General features: G+C 35.0%; 1 protein-coding gene across 2 annotated transcripts in view; it reads right to left on the reverse strand.

The window, feature by feature from the left end:
- CDH12 (cadherin 12) overlaps positions 1-20,034 on the reverse strand; it is a 1,117,721-nt gene that overhangs the window by 471,592 nt on the left and 626,095 nt on the right. For both annotated transcript variants that reach the window (XM_058307302.2, XM_058307298.1), the window contains one exon: positions 15,025-15,172. The gene's annotated coding sequence lies outside the window, so the exon portion shown is untranslated. The remainder of the gene's footprint in view (positions 1-15,024; positions 15,173-20,034) is intronic.

Below are 20,034 nucleotides of genomic sequence, written 5' to 3' on the forward strand. Positions count from 1 at the left end.
CCTTGCAGATTCTAAAAGGGAGCTAACAGAGACAAACCACTGAGATCCCAGGACTATGAGTCTGAGAGCTGACACATTGCCTAGCCCTTGATTTATGTCTTCTGTATGTCCTACCTTCATACCATTATTTCTTTATTTTCCTGAAAATAAACATGGTCTGCCTGTTCCTGGGATGGAGGGGGAGGTGGCTTTGGAAAGGCCAGTCTCAAACTAGCAGTACAAAGTGATAAAGGAAAGGACACTATTCTCTCCATGTAGTTAGAATTATGTGAGTAGTGGAGACCATGGGCAGAGGACAGTTTCACCCCGAGGAGCTGTTATCTCCCCAGGGATCTCAGCAGTTGGAGTCTTGCTTGAGAGACAGCAGGTCAGAGAGGAAAACACAAGGGGCTTGTTTCTGAACAAAGAAAAGCACCTTGAGAGCACTCACAAACAGCCAGGGGCACTCTGAGTGCTACAATACAGAAATCAATGCAGTGCCTCCCCAGCCACCATGAAGATGGTACTTGAAAAAATATGATCCTATTTTATTATGCCAAGCCTTGACATTTGGGTTGCCATAGGTCCTCAATAAAAGCTAGTTTCTCATCCTCTGGGTAAATGAGAGCTTGCTTAGCTTGAAATTATTTGAGGCTTTTGGGGGCAAGGTGGTAGCTGGGAGCAGGTACAAGGACATGGACAACTCTGAAAACCAGAGATAGCAAGAAGAAACCTGAAACCCAGCGATACGGGCTATCAAGTTAATATGATCATAATAAATCCACCACAACAGTGAGCTTGCTAAAAGGCAGGCACTGTGCTAAGCACCTTATGGAATCTCATTTTATCACAATCTCTGAGGTTGTTAATGTTATCTTTATCATACTGGGGAATGAAACCAAGAACTAAAAGAGCAAAGCAAATTGCCTGAAGCTAAACAGGTACTGAGAAGTGGAGTCAGATTGATACTTCAATCTGTCAAACTGCACAGCCCACTCTTACTCTGGCATCATTACCCATCTAGATGTACTTGACAGTCTCAGACTTGCTACTCAGTGACCCCTGTTAGAGTTGGGCAAGACAAAGTAAAAGGTGGTTATCGTTTTGTCCTTGAGAAAATGCACTATTTATCAGGCCCTATGTTGGGTGTTTTCTCACACATTATCTAACATTAATTCTCAAATATTTTAAACCTTTTAAGCACAAAGGAGTAGTGGGCCCTCCAATTCTCATTCTATTGCCACCAAATTCTTTCCTTATAAGAATTTCTCTTCTTCCCAAATCCTTTAAAATATAGAGCATATTCTGCTAGTTCAGTTCCCTTATTGTCTTTATACTGAAATCAGTTTAACAGTAGGAAATTAAAGTCTGAGGATAAAGTGTTCACTCTTTTTTTTCCTGTGCAGTATATTTCAAACATACACATATTACATGCAATCATGTTTCCTCCATTTTAATCAATTAGTAATAATAAAGAGGTTGCATGCATGTTAAGCACAGGATTTAATTCAAATGAGAAGATGCTACGTCTCACTTTGATCTATATTATATTCCAGGAGGCCTGTTTGGTAGAATTAGTGGTATCGTGTGTGTATATGTGTGTAAATGTGTGTGTATGTATATAGACATAAATATATATTTGCCTGTGAAATTTTATTCACTTTGGAGAGAAAATTAGGTGCTGTTTGACTACCATCTGAATGCTCCACCCTGAGTCAAATAACATCTTGTATGAATTAGCCTCAGGTAGGTGGAAGCCTTTACACAGCTTTCAAAACTCTTCTATTTATTCCATTAATAAAGGATATCCACAAAAGGAATAAGGACATTTACTCTAACACACATTCCACCTTAAAATTTTTCTTCAAGGATTCTCACTTTTAAGCCTCTCTGTACCCTTCTTCCTTCTTGCCTCTGTTCTCTCTTCCCCAGTGTCCAGCAACCTGTGAAAGCAGGATTCCACTGTAGGTCCCCTCTGGGACTTCTCTCCCTTTAGTTCTCACATGCCATGGACCTTTCTTTTATTCTTCAACACTCAGTGTTCAGCATGGATCAGTCCCAATCCCTCAAGTCCTGGCCAATCAGAGAAAAATTAGTGAGAAACTGCTAGTTGCATTTCTAACAAGTGCCTTCAATGTCCCAATTTTAAGGGCTGAAATAATATTGGGTCAGAGTTTCAGTAAGAGGCTTTTGGAAAGAAGCATCTTTCATCAGCACTACTTCAGCTCTGTTTAGGCAACTCTTCTGTTTTATTATAAATTGGCTTTTATGTTTTTAGGGAGATCACACATTACTAGTGTCCTTATGTCAGTGTTCTCATCTGAAACTGATGTTATTATTATTTTCCTCTAAAAACATTTGTACTATAAAATCTTGGGGCAACTATTTCATGTCTACTTCAGCCTCCCCAAGGAAGATCTTCTTGTACTCAAAGAGACAACCTTTAAAATTATAATGGACCTCAATAATTATGAACTTTCTGATTTGTAAATTTGTATACCTCTGGCAGAAAATTCTTACATGCGTCCTCATTTCTCTATTCATCTGTGTGCAATCAGTTTGAAAGTTTATATAAGATTTTGCGTGGTACTCATCAGCTGCAAATTGGTGAGCCAAAATTCATTATGATAAAAATAGACAAATAAAATAAATATTTTCTTCACAATAAAAACATTCTCAATCTTATTTGAAAAGAAAAATAATTTCCTTTTAATTATCCTAGCAAATCATGCAGAATAGTTATATTTTTCATTACTTAAACAAATTATACCTTATATTAAAGAGCCTATTAAGTGTAAAACATCATGGATTTTTACAACTGTATCTATATCACCTATATCTACATCTATATCTATATATCATGCATCTACCTCTACCTATATCTTACCTCTACCTACACCTTTATTTCTATATCTACATCATTTATATCCATATTATCACCATTAGTACCAATGTGTCATTTCAGCCACGTCAGCATCCTCTTCTTTGTACTCCTCGCAGTTTTAGTCAGTCACCCTAAAGGAAACTATTCATAATTTTGACTAAGACATAAAGGATGCATTTTTGTAAAGTATAATGTAATGTAATATTGTGATGCTTCAATTGTCTTTTCATTTTACATAATTCCTAACCAAGTTGAATCCTTGTTTCAAGTTCAGCTTACATATCTTAGGTGCTTCTTCCTTGGATAAACATGACATAACTTTGACTATTTACCTAGTAGAAAATGCCAGACACAGGCATTTCCAAAAATTTTCAGTGTTTTTTTTATCTAGAAATCATAACTGAAGCCAAACGAGCTTAATGCCTAACACAGATTTTGTTATTTAAAGTATATCAGGCAACCCAAATGTTAAGCTTTCTACATTTGCATGTTTGTTATTTTCTTGTCATATTTAGATATGTACCTCCTCTAAGAGTGTGAAAATTCTGTCTTCTATTTTTTCATCATTTCAACCATTATGCTATATCCAGCACAAGGTTGATACACTTGTATCAAGGTTAATTTTTGAATTCACTTTTTTATTTTCATTGGCAAAGTCTTTAACCCAAAAATTCTTTTCATTTTGAAATTTATTATTGTAATATAAAACCTATGAAAGGTTTTACTGCGTGTGGCTTTAGGAGCCTCACCTTACATAAAAACCCTCAAGATTTTGACATTTTTAACAACCCTGACAAGATTGAAACATTGGTAAAGCAAGTAAACTGGTAAACAGGGATTGGTTTCTGCCTTTGGTATGGGACAGAGTGAGAAAGTGAATGGTTTTGAATAACCTCAAGCTGCACTTTGTCTAAAGGCAGGTGTTGGAAAGGTGCATAAACTTCAATACTTACTGTAAAGAAAGCACAAATCAGTGGGGAAATGGAGCCTGGCAAAACTGATTATGTAAGTAAATAGGTCGTTGTGTAAAAGAATTTTATTTGTTATTTGTTTATTAATTTATAATCGAATTTTTCAGAGTCAATGGAAGGCATATGAGAAAGCATTAATCTTTATTTACATGGTTATAATGAAGACTATATCATGACTACTGAATTCTGCTTAAAATGGCAGGGAAAAAATTTTCCAGTCAAACCTCTCCAAAGATGGGATGTATTAGTTTGGGAGGCAAAGCAATTTAACTACTTATAATCAAACCAAATCCCCAAACTTCTTGAACAGGATACTACTAAAACAGACACGCAAACACAAACAAAACAACCAAGAGGCCCTTTGTCTAGAGGTATACAACTACTTAGTCAAGAGAAATAAATAACACAAGAACCCATAAAATCTGGAATAGGAGCGATTGGGAAGTGAGTGGGAGTGGGAGAGGATTACTATCTTCATAAGGGTATTTTGGTCAAGTCCAAGGGTAACAGAAACCATTATCACAACAGGTGTTACTTCTTTAAAGGAATCAGCAGAATGTTTACATTATTTTGTCTAAAAGTTTTTGTATTGTATCTTTTTATTCACTCCTCTTCCTCTGCAGACCAGAACCTAATTGGGTTTGCTGTTTTCTTCTAAAACATCTTTTAAAAAATGCCTTGACATCCAGGAGAGAAAAAAAAAGTCCTGATGGCTAATTATGCTTCTGAATAGATACAGAATTGTGAGATAGTAAACCTATTCATTCTTTTTTTTTGACAAGAGATATTCTCTGTTATCTTTATCTTATGATCCTCCTTAGACACTAGTCAAAACATTTATCTTGGCATTATGTTTCTCTCTGCCTTTCAGATGTTTGCCTTCAGGGGCACAGATAAAAACATTATATTTGGCGGATCTGCATTAAAAATCACTTATTTTCCTGACAAGCTATTTAAAATGTCATTTGTGCCTTGTGAAGGCTTTTAGAAAATTCCAGAGACTTGGACCCAGATGACCCAAACTATGTTTCTGCAAGGACAGCAATTTCCTTTTGAGGATTATGGTTCTAGGGAAGATTGCTTCTAAATATCTGTGGGAGAAATACTTTTCAGAATTAATGCAGTTGTTTACTCTATATTGATTTTTAGAGCATTTTGCTTTACCCTGTCTAAAGGACAAGCAGTAAAATATAGTTTAATTATGGTAATATTAAATATAATTATATAATCATTCTTTAAGCATGAGGGATCAAAGCACATCTATTCAAAATGTGGTTTTTGACTACTTATTCTCAAGTATAGCAAATTTGCTTTGTCTGTTCTATCAACTGTTTTTCTCTGAAGATCAAACTGTAAGAACAAGAATTAGTACAGTTTCAATGTAGGAAATATCATCTAGTTATGAAATAAGATGCTATACAGGTAGTACTTTAAGGAGAATGGATTTGCAAGTTAAAATATGCATGTCCATTGATCTCAAATGGAGGGGAAATGTCACCCAGTTATTACACAGAAAAGAGTTGATGGAAAACAGATGACATTTACAAAACATGTGTGAACAATTTCTAGTGTTCATTAGAGGATGAGATATCTCCATAGTACATAAGGTATGATATACAAAATACATCAAACAAATTTCAGTGGTGACAGGCATGACACATTTTTTTGAACTAACCTGTTATTATATTTTTTATATTTTTTGATATTTATTTTAGGTAATGTAGAGGAGCAAAATTCTATTCAGAATGGTGGGAATTTAAGGGTGGAAGTGCTAGATTATGAGAAATTGTTTAGTCTTTATTTCAGAAAAGAACATAAATTCTTCTTTTTTTTTTTTTTTTTAACTTTTAGGAAGTACTGGAAATTGAGCCCAGGACCTAGTACATGGAAAGCAGGTGCTCAACCACTGAGCTGCATCTGCTCCCCTAACCTGTTCTTTTTACAGAATTTGGTTTACCACTAGGAACACAGTGGTGAACCAGACAGAAATCGGCCCGGCTAGCAAAGAGCTTGGAGTGTAGTCATAGTACACTGTTTAGCAAGTTCTGTGATCAGTGTGCTTTGTAAAAACTGATAGGAGGCATATTCCAACTAGAATGGGAGGAACCACAAATTATTTGGATGAAGTGATACGTTAAGTGACATCTTAGGATCAATTAAAAAGTAAATTCAGTAGTATGGCAGCTAGAAAGCATGATATCCCAGGCATAAGGAACCAGAAGAAGGTGATCATAGTTGGATCACAGACTACGGGACGCTAAGCAGGAGTAGAGAGAATTGTGCCCCAGTCCTTACATGAAAATGGGCACCAAAGTAAGGTTTGGATTATATTCTTTAAGAAACAGAAAACTACAAGGGAAGCCTTTAACCTAAGGGTGACATGATAAAATTGGTATTTAGAAAGATCAATTTTCTGGCAGTATGACACTTTGAGGGGAGAAGGAGTAGAGAAAAGGAGACTATAACACAAGTGACAGATGAAAATGGCATGAACTGTGGGGAGGAGGGTGTGCAAACCTAGGTGAGAGGGATTTAGAAGGCAGAAATGAAAAGATCAATAAAATATTATCGAAATTCTAGTATACAAGGAATGGAAAGGCAAAAATGAGAGCTGGATTTCTAGCTTGACCCATTGAGCTCATAGTGCGATTTGCTGAAATAGTGAAGAGAGAAGAGGTAGAAAATGTTTAGAAGGCAAGATAGGAAGATGAATTGATTCTTCCATCTCACCTCTCCCTTCCTTTTTTCCTTCCTTTTTTTTTTCCTTCCTTCCTTCAACAACACTTTCTAGGGATAGGATAAGCACTGATCCACGTGATGAGAGTACAAGGGTGAACAAAGCAAGGTTCTTATTCTCATGGAGTTTATAGTCTCATTGGAGAAACCATCATTAGGTGACATAATAAGTGTCGGATCAATAGTACAGTTACATACCTCACAGACAGTGTGGGTTTGGTTCCAGACCAACACAATGAAGTGATTAACACAATAAAATGTGTCATGTGAAATTTTTGGTATTCTTGTGCATATAAAAGTAATGTTTACACTAAATTGTATTAAGTGTGCACTAGCATCATGTCTAAAACAACTAATGCACATGCATTAAGAAAATGTGACACAGAGAAACGAAGCAAAAACATAATTTTGGAAAAATGGTACCAATAGACTTGCTCAACACAGAGTTGTCATTAACTTCAATCTGCAAAAAACACAATTTCTGTGAAGTGCAATAAAATGAGGCACAATAAAACACTGTCAAGATGTGACATCTCATATTTAACACCAACTACAATATTAAAAAAATTCTGCACAAAAGTGGAGTTTCTGTTAGAGGAACACCCAGTATTCTACCTCTGGGATGAAAGGGTCAAACTGTTATCCTCCTAAGAATGCCAGTGACATACTATTTGAATAATATTACTTTCAATGTGATTATTCTGGTAAGTGTCAAAGCAAAAAAATATGTACTTTGCTATTACATTTCAGTCAGAGGTAGGAGAATGTAGTATTTTTCTGGTCAATACTAGCAATATAGCCATCCATGTGGACTTTTTTTCTAAACTCTGAAACTGAACTGTATTTCTTCATATTATCTTGTAGCAGAGCCCCCAGAAAGTCACATATGGATACATCATTGGCCAAATTCAGGCTGATTCAACGTCTTGGTTGTTTGAAAGCTCTGCATTGGAGCTTTGGCATATTCTTGGCACAGCATCTAAAAGTATGTTACTGTCTCTGCCTTCATTCAGTCCCACCAACATCTTTCTCTTCTGGTATGTCTTATTTTTTTTTTTTTTAATATCATGTGTCTTTCTTAATAGATGATATCAACACGTAATGTCCTATAAATATACCTGTTTTTGTTTTTTTTCCATTTGAAGTAATGAAAAAGAAAATGCAAGGTACAGAATGGAGGACCAATAAATCCATCTCTTTCCTTCTCAAAATCTTTTCTCAGTTTCCCATTGTTAGTGAGCTAAAGTTTAAACTCCTTTTACAGGCATATAAGACGTTGCCCTCTTTATACATGTGCCACCCAATTCTTATGTTATACCAATCTAGTGAAGTTCGGGAGGGTGTCAGGAATTCTTGACGCATATCTCTGTGTCTTTTTAAATAGTGTTAATTCTATAAGGAACTCATGACCTCCACTATCCTGTCTACTTAAATATAAACTATCCTTCAATAGATAGATCAGAAAATTTCTTTTCTTGGAACTATTCCCTGGCATCTCTAGGTTGAAGCAGGTGTTGCTCTCTGTGCACTGATAATATCCTATGCATAGTTTCTGAGACTGCATACCATAGCATGTTGTGGCTGCAGTTTCTATTGTCTGCCCCTTTCCGACCAACAGGGGGAGCATATACTGTATACAATGCAGGTCTTATCAGCGTGTATCCCTGGCATGTAGAACAATGTCTGACATCTAATAGGCACACAATAATTACCGTATACATTAAGTAGATGAAAGTATGCCTTTGGGGAATTGTACTTAAGTCTATATTATAGAGTCCAGAGCAAAAACAAAACCATTGTTATTTTCATACTTGCAACAATCCTGATATACAGACCAGATAACTAATTGATTCATTTGGAATATCCCCTTATTCTTTATTTAACAAATATTTGCTGAAAATCTACTTTGTGCTGGGATACCACATTGACAAAAAGGATACTGGGATACCACAATGACAAAACGGAAAAAAAAAGTCCCTACCTTCATGAACTTACATTCTAATCTCTGAATGGAGAGGGGGGGAGACAAAAATCAAATAAATTAAAGTGTGGATAAGATGTTAAGTACTTTAGTAAAAATAGACTTGGTAAGAGTGATAGGGAAATCTGGAGGCAACTTTGTAATTTTAAAAAGATAATAAATTATCTAAAAATTTGAGTCTATATTAATGAAATGTGATATCTTCTTTTCTGTTTTGTAGTTTTTAGGAATAACAAACCACATGGCAATGGGAATTGAAAGGAGAAAATAGGTTAAGTAGAGGAGAGAGGTGAAATCAATATCCTTGCAATTCTGTTTTGTGAGAGGAGAAAGTTGAACTGAAAAAGAACAGACTGCATCCTCTCTATTCTCAGCTAAGCTCTAGTCATGAGGGTGAAGAGAACTGAGATGTTGCCCAAGAAGTTAGCCTGTTCTGACATTTAGGTATGACATTATTCTGGGTAGTGTCAAAGTCAAAAAATTCTACATCTTGGGAAGCAGCGGTGAAGAAGCAATGACCTGCACCTTCCCCCTCATAACTACCAATAATTAAATATGTGACAGACACTTAGCTAAATATTTGATTTCTAAAACATCCAATTATTTCTGGAGCGAGGAAGTAGAAATCTACTATTAATAAAAAATAAAATATTTCCCTTTCTGACCTGGCTCAGAATGCCTTATCACCCTTCTGCAATGGGAAGATCTTGAGAAGTTTGCTCAACTTCTGGTTCAGCTGAGCTGAATAGTTAGCCACATCCTGTGTGGGTCCTTGAAGAGACATTTCCCCACCCTTGGCAGCTGTGAAGCACAGTGGAGGTGGGTTCACAACAGCACGTCTGATGGACCAGCCTCCACCAGAAGCTTGTTAGAAGTACAAAATCCCAGACACCGCTCCAGAAACACTTAAAAAGTTCCTCAGGTAATTTGTATGTCCATTAAAATGTGAGAGAACTGATCTAGAGCAGCAGTCTTCAGTCTTGCTTCTGTATTAGAATTACTTGGGATTTTTAAAAAATCCTGATGATCAGATCACATTCGTACATATTCTGACCTCACCAGAATTACCTACACATGTCTCAAACTGTAGATTCTGGATCCTCTCCCTAATATGCTAAATCAGCAGTCCAGGTATGAGATCCAGAATCCGTTGCTTTATGACACATAGCAATTGATTCTTGTATATACTAAATGGTGAGAATTAGCAGATTGAAGGACTGAAAACTAATGATTCCACTGAAGAAATTATATTTTCACAATGCCTATTACTTGGATCAATAGAAAAAACATTGAATACTGTTCCTGGGTTCCAGGGATTAAAATTATATTATAATTGGTAAATTCTGCAAAATTTAAGTTAAGGAATAAATTCCAGTAAAAATCAGTGACCAAGAAGAAATGGTAAGGCTGAATCTACCTGGAGAAAGATCTTTTTCTTCATGACATTAAAAAATATTCTACTAAATGTTCACTATACTGATGATAAACAAAAATCTTGCAAAATGAATTAGTTTCTCCTCTAAGTAAGATGTTAACAAATATTAAAAAACATTAAAGCCCAAATAGAAAATATTTTCAGTATTTCAGGCTGTGCAATATCTTCTCTCAACTATTCAGCTCTGATTTTACAGCATGCAAGCCACCACAGACAATATGGGAATGAATGTCTGTGGCTGTGTTCTAATGTAACTACGTACAAAAACAGGTGGCAAATTTGGACCACAGGCTGTCGTTTTCCCACTCCTGGAAAACCAAGTTAGGTTATTGACTACCAGTGGTCAGAAGGGACCAATTTTAAAAGACATGTTCCTTTCCTCTCATCATAGTTAAAAGAAAAATCATAGAAAAGTGATTCTTTGGCCCACTGTCAAAAATAGAGAGGTTTTTCTAAATTGCCTCCTTATTCTTTACCTCCAAGAAACATCTGTGTAAGCACGATAGAAAAAAATATATCCCTATATGCAAATATGCAGATATTCAGATAGCAGCTCCAGAAGCTTCTGGCAAAGTCCTAATATACATAGTTGCTAATGAGTGAGAATTTCCCTAATTTTCATTACTTAACTAATGATATGAGAGATTATACAATTTATTATTTTGAATAACAACTATCTTTTCAGGAGCACCTGACACTTTTTTTTCTGTCTTTTCATTTTTCTACTTTTTAAAAGATACTTAGATTACATACATGTTACAGAGAATATGCTTTTTAATAATGTTATATTATCTCCTCTACTTCTCACAATACTGCTATGGGAAAGATGCTATCATTTGCTCCATACTAAAGAGAGCCTTAACCAAAGTGCCCAAAGGTAAAGGTAAAGATATCAAGTGGTCTGATGGGATTTGAACTCAGGGAGTAAGACCCAGAACCTGTACTTATAATCAATAAGCCTTCTTTCATCTACCTCAACAATGAATACGTTAGATGTTGGGTCAACCATACTCTCAGCTTGTAAAGAACATGATGTGTTCAACTTCAAATGTTTAATGGGACTGAAATCACAGAGAAAGGTGAGGAAAATATTCTAGAATTGCATGGCTGATCTGATAATACATTCTTATTGACCCTCCAAAAGTGAGCACTCCTGCTTGTGTACTCTTAATCATGGTGAATCACTGAATTTGTTTCTTTCTCATTGACCTGAGGAAACTTGAATCTTCCCTTTCTTCTGCCTACTAACCACATGACTTCAGGTTATTAATGATTTCTGCAATTTACCATCTCCATGTGTTTCTCAACTTCTGTTCCTGCCCTCCAACTGCTGGTTGTCCACATTGTACCTCATAATTAAGGTCCCCAGGACAGATATTTGTTATCTAACACAGAGGATCCTTTATTAGCATGGTTCTTCTGCAAGGCTACCCACCTCTGGTCAAAGCTACTGTGGTCAATGGAGCCTAGATATAGAGTTATAGTTTCTAGGTGGGGGAACCTATGCTTTATAAATACTCTGAGCATGGCAAATTTCTTTACATTACTGATTACATATTGTATATATACACACACATACATAGTCTTTATGTTATTTTATACAAATCTCAGACAAGCCATTCATATCATGAAATACAAAGAATGGAAAGTAAGCAGGCTGGAGGGTACAGAATATATATATATATATTTCTTCCCAAGAATCATGATTCTATTCAATGTTGAATCAATTGTTCACAGTGTCGGGGGCAATTATCTTCTTAAGTATTTGGGAAGATGTTGGAGCACAACAAATGATCACATTTTATAAGTTTGTTGCCATCTTAAATCATCCTTGGGTATAAGTTGCCATTCATATTAGATTTTCCAGGTTGTATATTATTTCTCCTTTTTTGTCATAAGAGTGGACTCAATTTTATCCACAGCAAATCTTTGTGTTTATTTAAAATCAATAGAGCGGATAGACTCCTGTACACTTAAATATTTGTTGTTGTTTCTTTTTAGTTCACTTTCTAACATTCAGTTCCAGCTGTTAATTTCTCTATCTTTTGTAACATTGCTGATGTCCTTTGCCACTAAAATAAATTTCCCTTTAACTTCCTTTGATCACTCCTTTTTATTTTGTTCCAATATAAATGACATTGGATTTTTTATCTCTTCTTTTAACTTTAACTTGTGAGTATGCCATCATCTCTTGGAAAGATGTGTACATTACAAATGCTAAATTTCAGTAGTGGTTATCTACATAGTAGAGTACTTTTACTATCAGTAGGAATCAGAACCTGCTTGAAACAAAGACTTGAGCACCAACTTCTTTCAGAACATAAAGGAACAGTATACATGTGTTTGAAACACTGGTAGCTGTGAAATTTACAAAGTCATTTATCTTGAGTGTAATATAATTAAGCAGCATGATGTTAAAAATTTTTTAAATATTCATGGTCATCATGTCAAATATCAGAAAAGGCTACCATATATGAGTTGATAAAGAGGCATACTGTAAATATAGCTTCTCTGAGAGTGCGACAGATGTCCACTAATTATGGTGTTCCCTCAGCCCAGTTATATACCCTTTCTTAGCCTCCATTGTCTCATCAGAAAAATGGAGATAAAGAACATTCATTTTATTATTTTGACTTTATGAGTATATAAGGATATATATAAGGTTTATACCCCTGGTTTCTAACATTTAGGGTGCATGAAAACTATGTCAGACATTCACGTCTCTATTATCCTTTATTGAAAATATTATATATTTTGGAGCAGGTTATAATCTTGAGACAAGTTTAATAAAATTTTAACTGAATCTTATTTTTTGGTTTAAATTTTAAAATTGCCTACTCTAGGTGAAGGTAAACCATAAGATGTTTTCTGATATCATAGGAGAGAATAAATTGCAATTAAATGAAAAAAATTAAATTCAATATAGAACTCAAAGGTAATGTGGAACCTGGGGATAATATAATAAGTGAAAAAAAGGGGGAAGTCTGATTATGGAGGCAGATGCCACCAAAAATAAAGAGCCACTAATTTTAAATTATATCCAAGACTTTCTTCATTCCCTTACTACCTTGCCTGATGTGTGAATTAAGGCAATTACACAAAAACAACAACCAAACCTCCTTTAAAACTTGAATAAGAACTACAATAGCATGCATTTTTAATATCAGTATTTCACTATACAGTAAACACATTCTTACACAGTCATAGCCATCTCTTCAGTACATTCAATAAAAGTTCATTGGTTGTGCAACTATTTTTAATTTAAGTATGGCATAAGAAATAATCTATAATAGATATTTTCGGCAATATACAAATGTCTTACTAATCAATGTTACCCTATTTTTGCCACCTTGCTGTTAATCTAGGTTGCTTAAGAAAAAAACAAACAAAACAAAGACCTAGTAGCAGTAACTGTAATCAAAACATTCTTCTTTCAGTTATCTTGTGAATCACCTGAGAAACTGTCTCCCCAGAGTAGGCAGATAAGTGTCTCAGTGCAACAGAGCTATAGAAATGTTTTCAGGCTTTGGCTAAAAACACACAGACAACCAGCAAGTACATGCCAGTGCCTATGGGACTTGTAAAAATATTTTATTCCTGTGGGAAGCAATAACATCAACATCAGCCTGGAAAGCTCTCCAGAGAGTTTCAAAAGGAGAACCAATTAATATAAGCAGTGTACTGACATCTTTATACAATGTCCCATCTCAAGATACCCATAGAAAGAGGTGGAATCAATGTTTCATGAAATATGAGTGCTCACTCCAGAAAGAACATTTGAAATACCATTATAAATCTACCCAATATTTGCTGGATATTTACATTGTGCATTAAAAATTAGTTATTGAAATTAAAATTTTATATGATAACAGTAAGCAATTATATTTTTAAATAGTGTTTACTTCATAAAACGTAAAAATAAGGTAAGTGGTTGTTCTTCATGTCGTTAGGGTATTTAATTAATAAACCCTATATACTTATACTGATAGAATATTCATATTTTTATTTTATTATTCTTGATTACATAGACATTTACAATAATGTCACACGATATTTACATGCACAAAGTACTATAGAGGAGTGAAAGTTCAGATGATTAAATCAAAGTTTAAAATAAGTTGCCTCCATTACTGTTTTAGAGATTTTAAACAGAACCATGAGAAAAGCAGGTAAAAGAAATGATGTGGGCTAGTTTATCTAAGTTACCTAGATAGGTGCCTTAAACGGTATGTAACAATAAGTATAATTCCCATTCACTTTAGTTTGGTAACAGAGCAGCTTTTACAATGAAGTGCAAGATTTCTACCTCAGGAACCCATAAACTTAATCTCTTATTAATGAATTTTTCTTTAAAAAATAACACTTTAGACGGCAGTTAGTTATATTTGCTTTACATTTTATTAACCTGCCACATAAAAGGAACCCATCTCTTTTATATAAGTTAACTAGAAATCAGATCAGTGATGCTGTCATTCTTCTAGGTACATTTATAGTTGCATCAGAAACTGTATCATTTCTATTTTAATTCATAAATGGACACTATTAACATATTCAGGGATTTAGTCTTAAATACTTAATCCCAGAAGGAGCTCAGTAGCATTGCTAAAGTAGAAAGCTGCAAAAATCTCAAGTCTAATTTGCAAAATTTCTTTCCATCCAATTTAACTTTGAAGCTTTTAGACTCAGAGATTTTACCATATGGCATCAACGAAATGCTTCAGTCAAAATCAAGGTACCTTGACACTGCATAGTCCTCTAAATAGATTATTAAAATGGTAAGATGAGGAATTAACACTCCTTTCATGTTTCCTTTATTTTTTCTCAATGTAAGGCAAAATGAATGCATTTCATAAGAAACTGCACGGCAATATCATTATCCAACAATGCTGGTTTCCATTCTAGGACTCTTGCTTATAAACTAAGCCTTTTCCTGACATAAACAGTCACTTGCTGCAGTGCAGAATGTCAGTTTAGTCAGTTAGAACTTTCAATGCAGAAATTCAGTGTGATGCAGTCACCCAGATAAAGCAGCACTTACCTTAATTGAAATATTCTCTGTGAACGAGGAGAGAAATAAGTCAAATCAACCGCGAATGGGGTGGGGAAATCGAAGTTTTCAATCAACACCCTCCAAGTAGCTGCATACTATGCTGCTTTTTTCTTGTTTATGTTGAGCTCCTCGCTGTCTAAGGGGAGAAAAAGATAAGCTGAAATCCTCAGAGGTACCCAGGGAGTAAATGAGAACTAAGCAATGTTTCTTAACGGGAGATTCTCTGTGAGCGTGCTCCGTTTGGAGACTCCCTAAGTGCTGTGATAGGCTCCTGTCACGTCCCTGGAGCTGGCGATAATAATTGACCTGATTAGCCGGGAACACTCCCTGTGCTCAGGCAACCCACACGCAGGGTGGTGGGTCTCCTGGGAACTGGAAAAGACACTAAGACCACTTGGGAATCTTGCCTTTTCCAGCCAAATGGATGAACTACAACTGACTATAATTTGCAAGGAGATTAGCCACAGAGTTAAATAAATGTGCTTTCCCCTGCTATTTTTCAAAGCACGTGCGAGTTAGATATCAGGTAGAGGGAAGCAATTAATAGACAGCTGATTTGTAAGACAAGCCTGAAAGCTGAAAACTGTTTAAAGCAACGTGATAAAAGAGATAGCTGCACTTTTCTTTGACCCCAGCCTAGTACATACTTCAACTGTTGTCTAAGTAAAATGAATTTAAAGGTTTATCACAGCCCTCCACAGGGCAACTCTCTGATTTACACAAAAATGCTTGCAGTATTCATATTGAAAGCATCTTTGGCTCTTTTTCATTGATTCAAGCACCCAAACCTAGACATTGAGAAGAGAACATTGCTTGTGTTGTTTTTCAAATAATAGTTTAAATTGACATCCCACCTGAAAACATGTGGATCATACTATTTACATAGGAGCATACAGTAGACCTGCATGAAACAGCTTTTCTCTTAACTGTTTGAATAATAATGGGCTAAAACAAAAATAAATGAGGACATAAGAGGATTCGAAATATCAAACAACTTGCCACATGTAGTCCTGGGCCCTTAACGACGTGGTGATGCCCTACTCTCAGCCACTTCCTGCCACTGACCAGCCAAGCTCTGCAGCATCCTTGACATCAAAAGTTACTAGTTCCTTAAAGAAATCTAATTCCTTTGTAAAGGTCAGGCAACGAAATGCCTAAGTCCCAAATGGTTAATTTTTGACAGTTCCACTTTTATAGGAGAAAATTATGCAAATAACATAAATGGAACAGAAGAAAAAAGTCATTTGCATGTCTTGAGGGTGAGAAAAATCACATCGCCAGGGAAAAAAAACTGATGAATGTCCTCTCAAAATGATACTGTGACATGCTCAGCACTTCTGTTTTTCTAAGTAGGTTTCACTTGGGACATATGGCATTCCCTTTATGTGTGTGCATGAGTGTCCCTGTGCGTATGAGAGAGAGAGAGTGAGGAACATGAGAGAGAGAGAGAGAAAGAAGCTATATTCGCATTGTTATTTTTACATATATCTCAGAAAAACCCAAATTTCAATAAAAGAATGCATAAAATATATGTAAGAGAGAATTTGTCTGCCTTATATATTCCCAAGTGAATTTCACTAAAAAATCTCATTCAGATATAAGCTCTATGTGGAAGCCTTGCATAAAATAAAACTTTGATGTAACTAAGTTGCTATAAATAGGACAGGAACTTGAACTTAAAACAGAAATGCACCCCTGAGCAGCCTCAGAAGCAGGTGCAGATCCTGCGTCCAGTGAGGAGAGGTCTCTTGCTCCCTCAGCTGGTGGAGGGTGAGAGCTGACGGTGGATACACCCAGTTGATACACTTCAGAAAGAGGGAGAGCGAACTCTTGTTGCCGCTGGGCAGGAAACCCATTATGCAATTACAGGCTAGCCTTAGAGTGTTCTAGTAGAAAAGAGCCTCTTTAAATTGAATTTGAAGCACCCTGAACATAAATAGTAAACAGAGAATACAACTGCTGACTTCTGCTGGGATCCTGAGTAGCCTGTAACACAGCACTTATATTACAAATGAAAATCTGATGGATTCTGCGGTCTTGATATTATTTGGTAATGTCATTTAAGCACTATGTGGTCATATTTGTCCAAGTCCTATTCTAAGGATCTTAATTTAAATAATGACTTTGTGAATTATTATTATTATTACTTTATACAGCCACTTTATGGGAGATCTGGAGATTAGCTTTGGCAAATAGGATAATTGGATTCTAACCCCTCTTTCCCATTCATAAACTGGGTGGCTTTGGAGCTTCAGTTCTGTAGGTGCCTGTGAGAGACCACTCTTTAAAACTTGCATTTTCCATGAAGTCCAGCCACCAGCAATTATCTTCGCTAACCAAACCAAATCTCTACCAAGCTAATTTTGGGATTTAAAATAAAACAAAAAACTATATTGAATAATTTCTAACTGGAAAATTCTGACTACATAAAGCTGCACTGAAGATACATCAAAATAATCAGTCTTTCTGTCCTCACAGAATCAGAGTCTTGGAGCCTAAAAATCATTTATAGAGTGTGAGTAACTCTCTTTAATATTTATTAAACCTATGTTGAAACAGTAATTGGCTTTATGTGGAAGTTCATGCATGAGGAACAAAGTGAAAGAAGACTATTTTGTGGGGAAGGTGAAGAGAGAAGGTAATAATGTGCTATTAATAAGTACTATGTGTTAAATGCCTGTTATATGCTACATGGTGAATACTTCAGTTGTAGGTATCATCCATGGAATCCTTAGAAAAACCTTATCTTTTATTTTTATCGTTAACTAAGACTCTAAGAAGGTAAGTAAATTTGCCAATGCCACAGAGCCAGTACAGGGCAGAACCACAATTAAGACTCAGGTCACATTAACCATGAAAACTCCATACTGCACTTAGCAATTCCCAAACGTGAAAGCTAAAAAATAACCTACCTCCAATAGGAAGTAATATCACCTGCAAAACAAATTTTTTCATCTTTAAAAATTTTTGTATTTTGTAATTGACAAAAACCTACATTGCCAAACCAAAAATTTTAATTATATACTAATAGAAAATATATTCACAAAAATAGACTTTAGCTTTAAAATCTTACTCAGGCTAGAACTTCTCCGGTGTGATTTCGTTAGCATAAATGTTTCAATTTCAAAAAAATGTTTCTCGCAAGCTATGCTCCTGACTCCTGAAAAAAATATATTAATACATTTTTTAATACAGGAAAATGACCCCAGTTGATTACATGACTACCTTAAACATATTTACAAAAAATGTATTTGGCCAAAATTGCAATGATTTCTGATATCTCAGTTCTTCAAATGAGGAGTAATGCAACAACAATGCTTAAAAGCACTATGGAGCTGAAAATTCAACTCCAGTATGTTCAAGCTTTATCTAGAAATTTCTTAAAGTTCACTTGAATTCCATCATTTCATATTGTTAAATATAATTTTCACACACTTTCATAATCTTACTGAGAAATGTTGTAACCACACGTTTTCAACACTTCTAATAGAAATTCTATATAAAAAGCAATGATGGTAACTCAAATTAATTCAGCCTTTCAACTTTGCCAACAACTCTCCCACCTATTATCTCATTTGATTTTTACAGGTATCTCGTGAAATAGATTACAATAAGTATTTTACTCATATTTTAGTGATGAGGAAATGAGGAAAAGAAAGATCAAATGATTTGTCCTTTGACTTTTGATGCCTAGTAGAAAACCTGATGCTTTGCTTTCAAGAATAAGGTTTATTGCTCTCTGCTATGTCTAATAGATAAGCTTATCTGAATTCAGTCACCTTGGATTCAGAAAGGAATTTAAAAGGATATTATTAGCATCATCTTTCTTCACTTAGGTTTTCTCCAAATATTGAGAGTTGTGATTGCGATTTAATGCAGGCAAAATTACTCTGAGTTGGTAGGAAGGTTTTGCTTTTTAAGTTTTGAAATCGCTACCCTTAGATTCCTTGTAGATGTTCCTGACTTTGGCTATTATTATTTAAAACTGGGATATATTAACATAATTCTTTAGATATTAAGTCTTAAGTTTCCTATATGAACTTCATCTTGAATCTCTGTCAAACTTCAGTTTTCAAATACTATCTCCAAACAACTCTTTGTGGTGATTTAATTATCAGTGGAGAAGAAATCCCAGAACATTAGTGTTAATTGTTTTAAATTAAAAGTATAAATAAACAAATAGCCTAACAAAGTAATAACAAATTGATCTTTCAGCAGAAGCATCGAGCTAATACTAACACACAGATGTTTGCTGAATACTAATATATTCTCATATATTATACATATTTCTGCTTATGTGTAAGCCACGGATGCTGAATGACTGAATTTACACTCCTTTAAGGTAAACTGTCTACATTTCTGAGGCCAGATTTACTCATATGTAGTCATGAGTTTGAAATGCTATAAACTTCAGGAAGAAAAGAAAGCTGCACTTGATATCTGAAAACGTGAGGTATATAAATGCAAGATTCTGGCACTAACTAGCTTTATAACCTTGAGCCACTTAAATTGTTTTTTAGATCACAATTTCCTTGGAAAACTTGAGGAAATTAAACTGTATTATCTCTAAGATTTGAGTCTGCTTTAAAATTATATTATCTATCTGACTAAGAATTTGTGAAATCCTCTCTACCTACTTCAGAAATAATCAGTCATGCCAGAAGAAAATGTTGTAGGCAAATCACTTCCCCTCCTTGCTTCCAATCTGCCATATCCCTAACAATTTTGTTATTTTATTATATAAATAGCATAATGGATAGAATGTCTTGTCTTCACAGTTAAAGTAATTTAAGTATCAACCGGAGTTATTGATTTGAAATTGTACATGGATTAGGTGAAAAAGTTAAAGTCAGGAATATTCTTTAAATATTTTTAAGTAACTATAATGCATTCCTTTAAAAGGGCATGGTTATTTTATTGCAACTAGATTAGATCTTTAACCTTTATATTTATTGCTCTGGTCAGTAAAAAATGAAATATTATTTAAGTGATTGAGAA

The sequence above is a fragment of the Dasypus novemcinctus genome, chromosome 2 (assembly GCF_030445035.2).
Source record: "Dasypus novemcinctus isolate mDasNov1 chromosome 2, mDasNov1.1.hap2, whole genome shotgun sequence".
Classification (NCBI taxonomy): domain Eukaryota; kingdom Metazoa; phylum Chordata; class Mammalia; order Cingulata; family Dasypodidae; genus Dasypus; species Dasypus novemcinctus.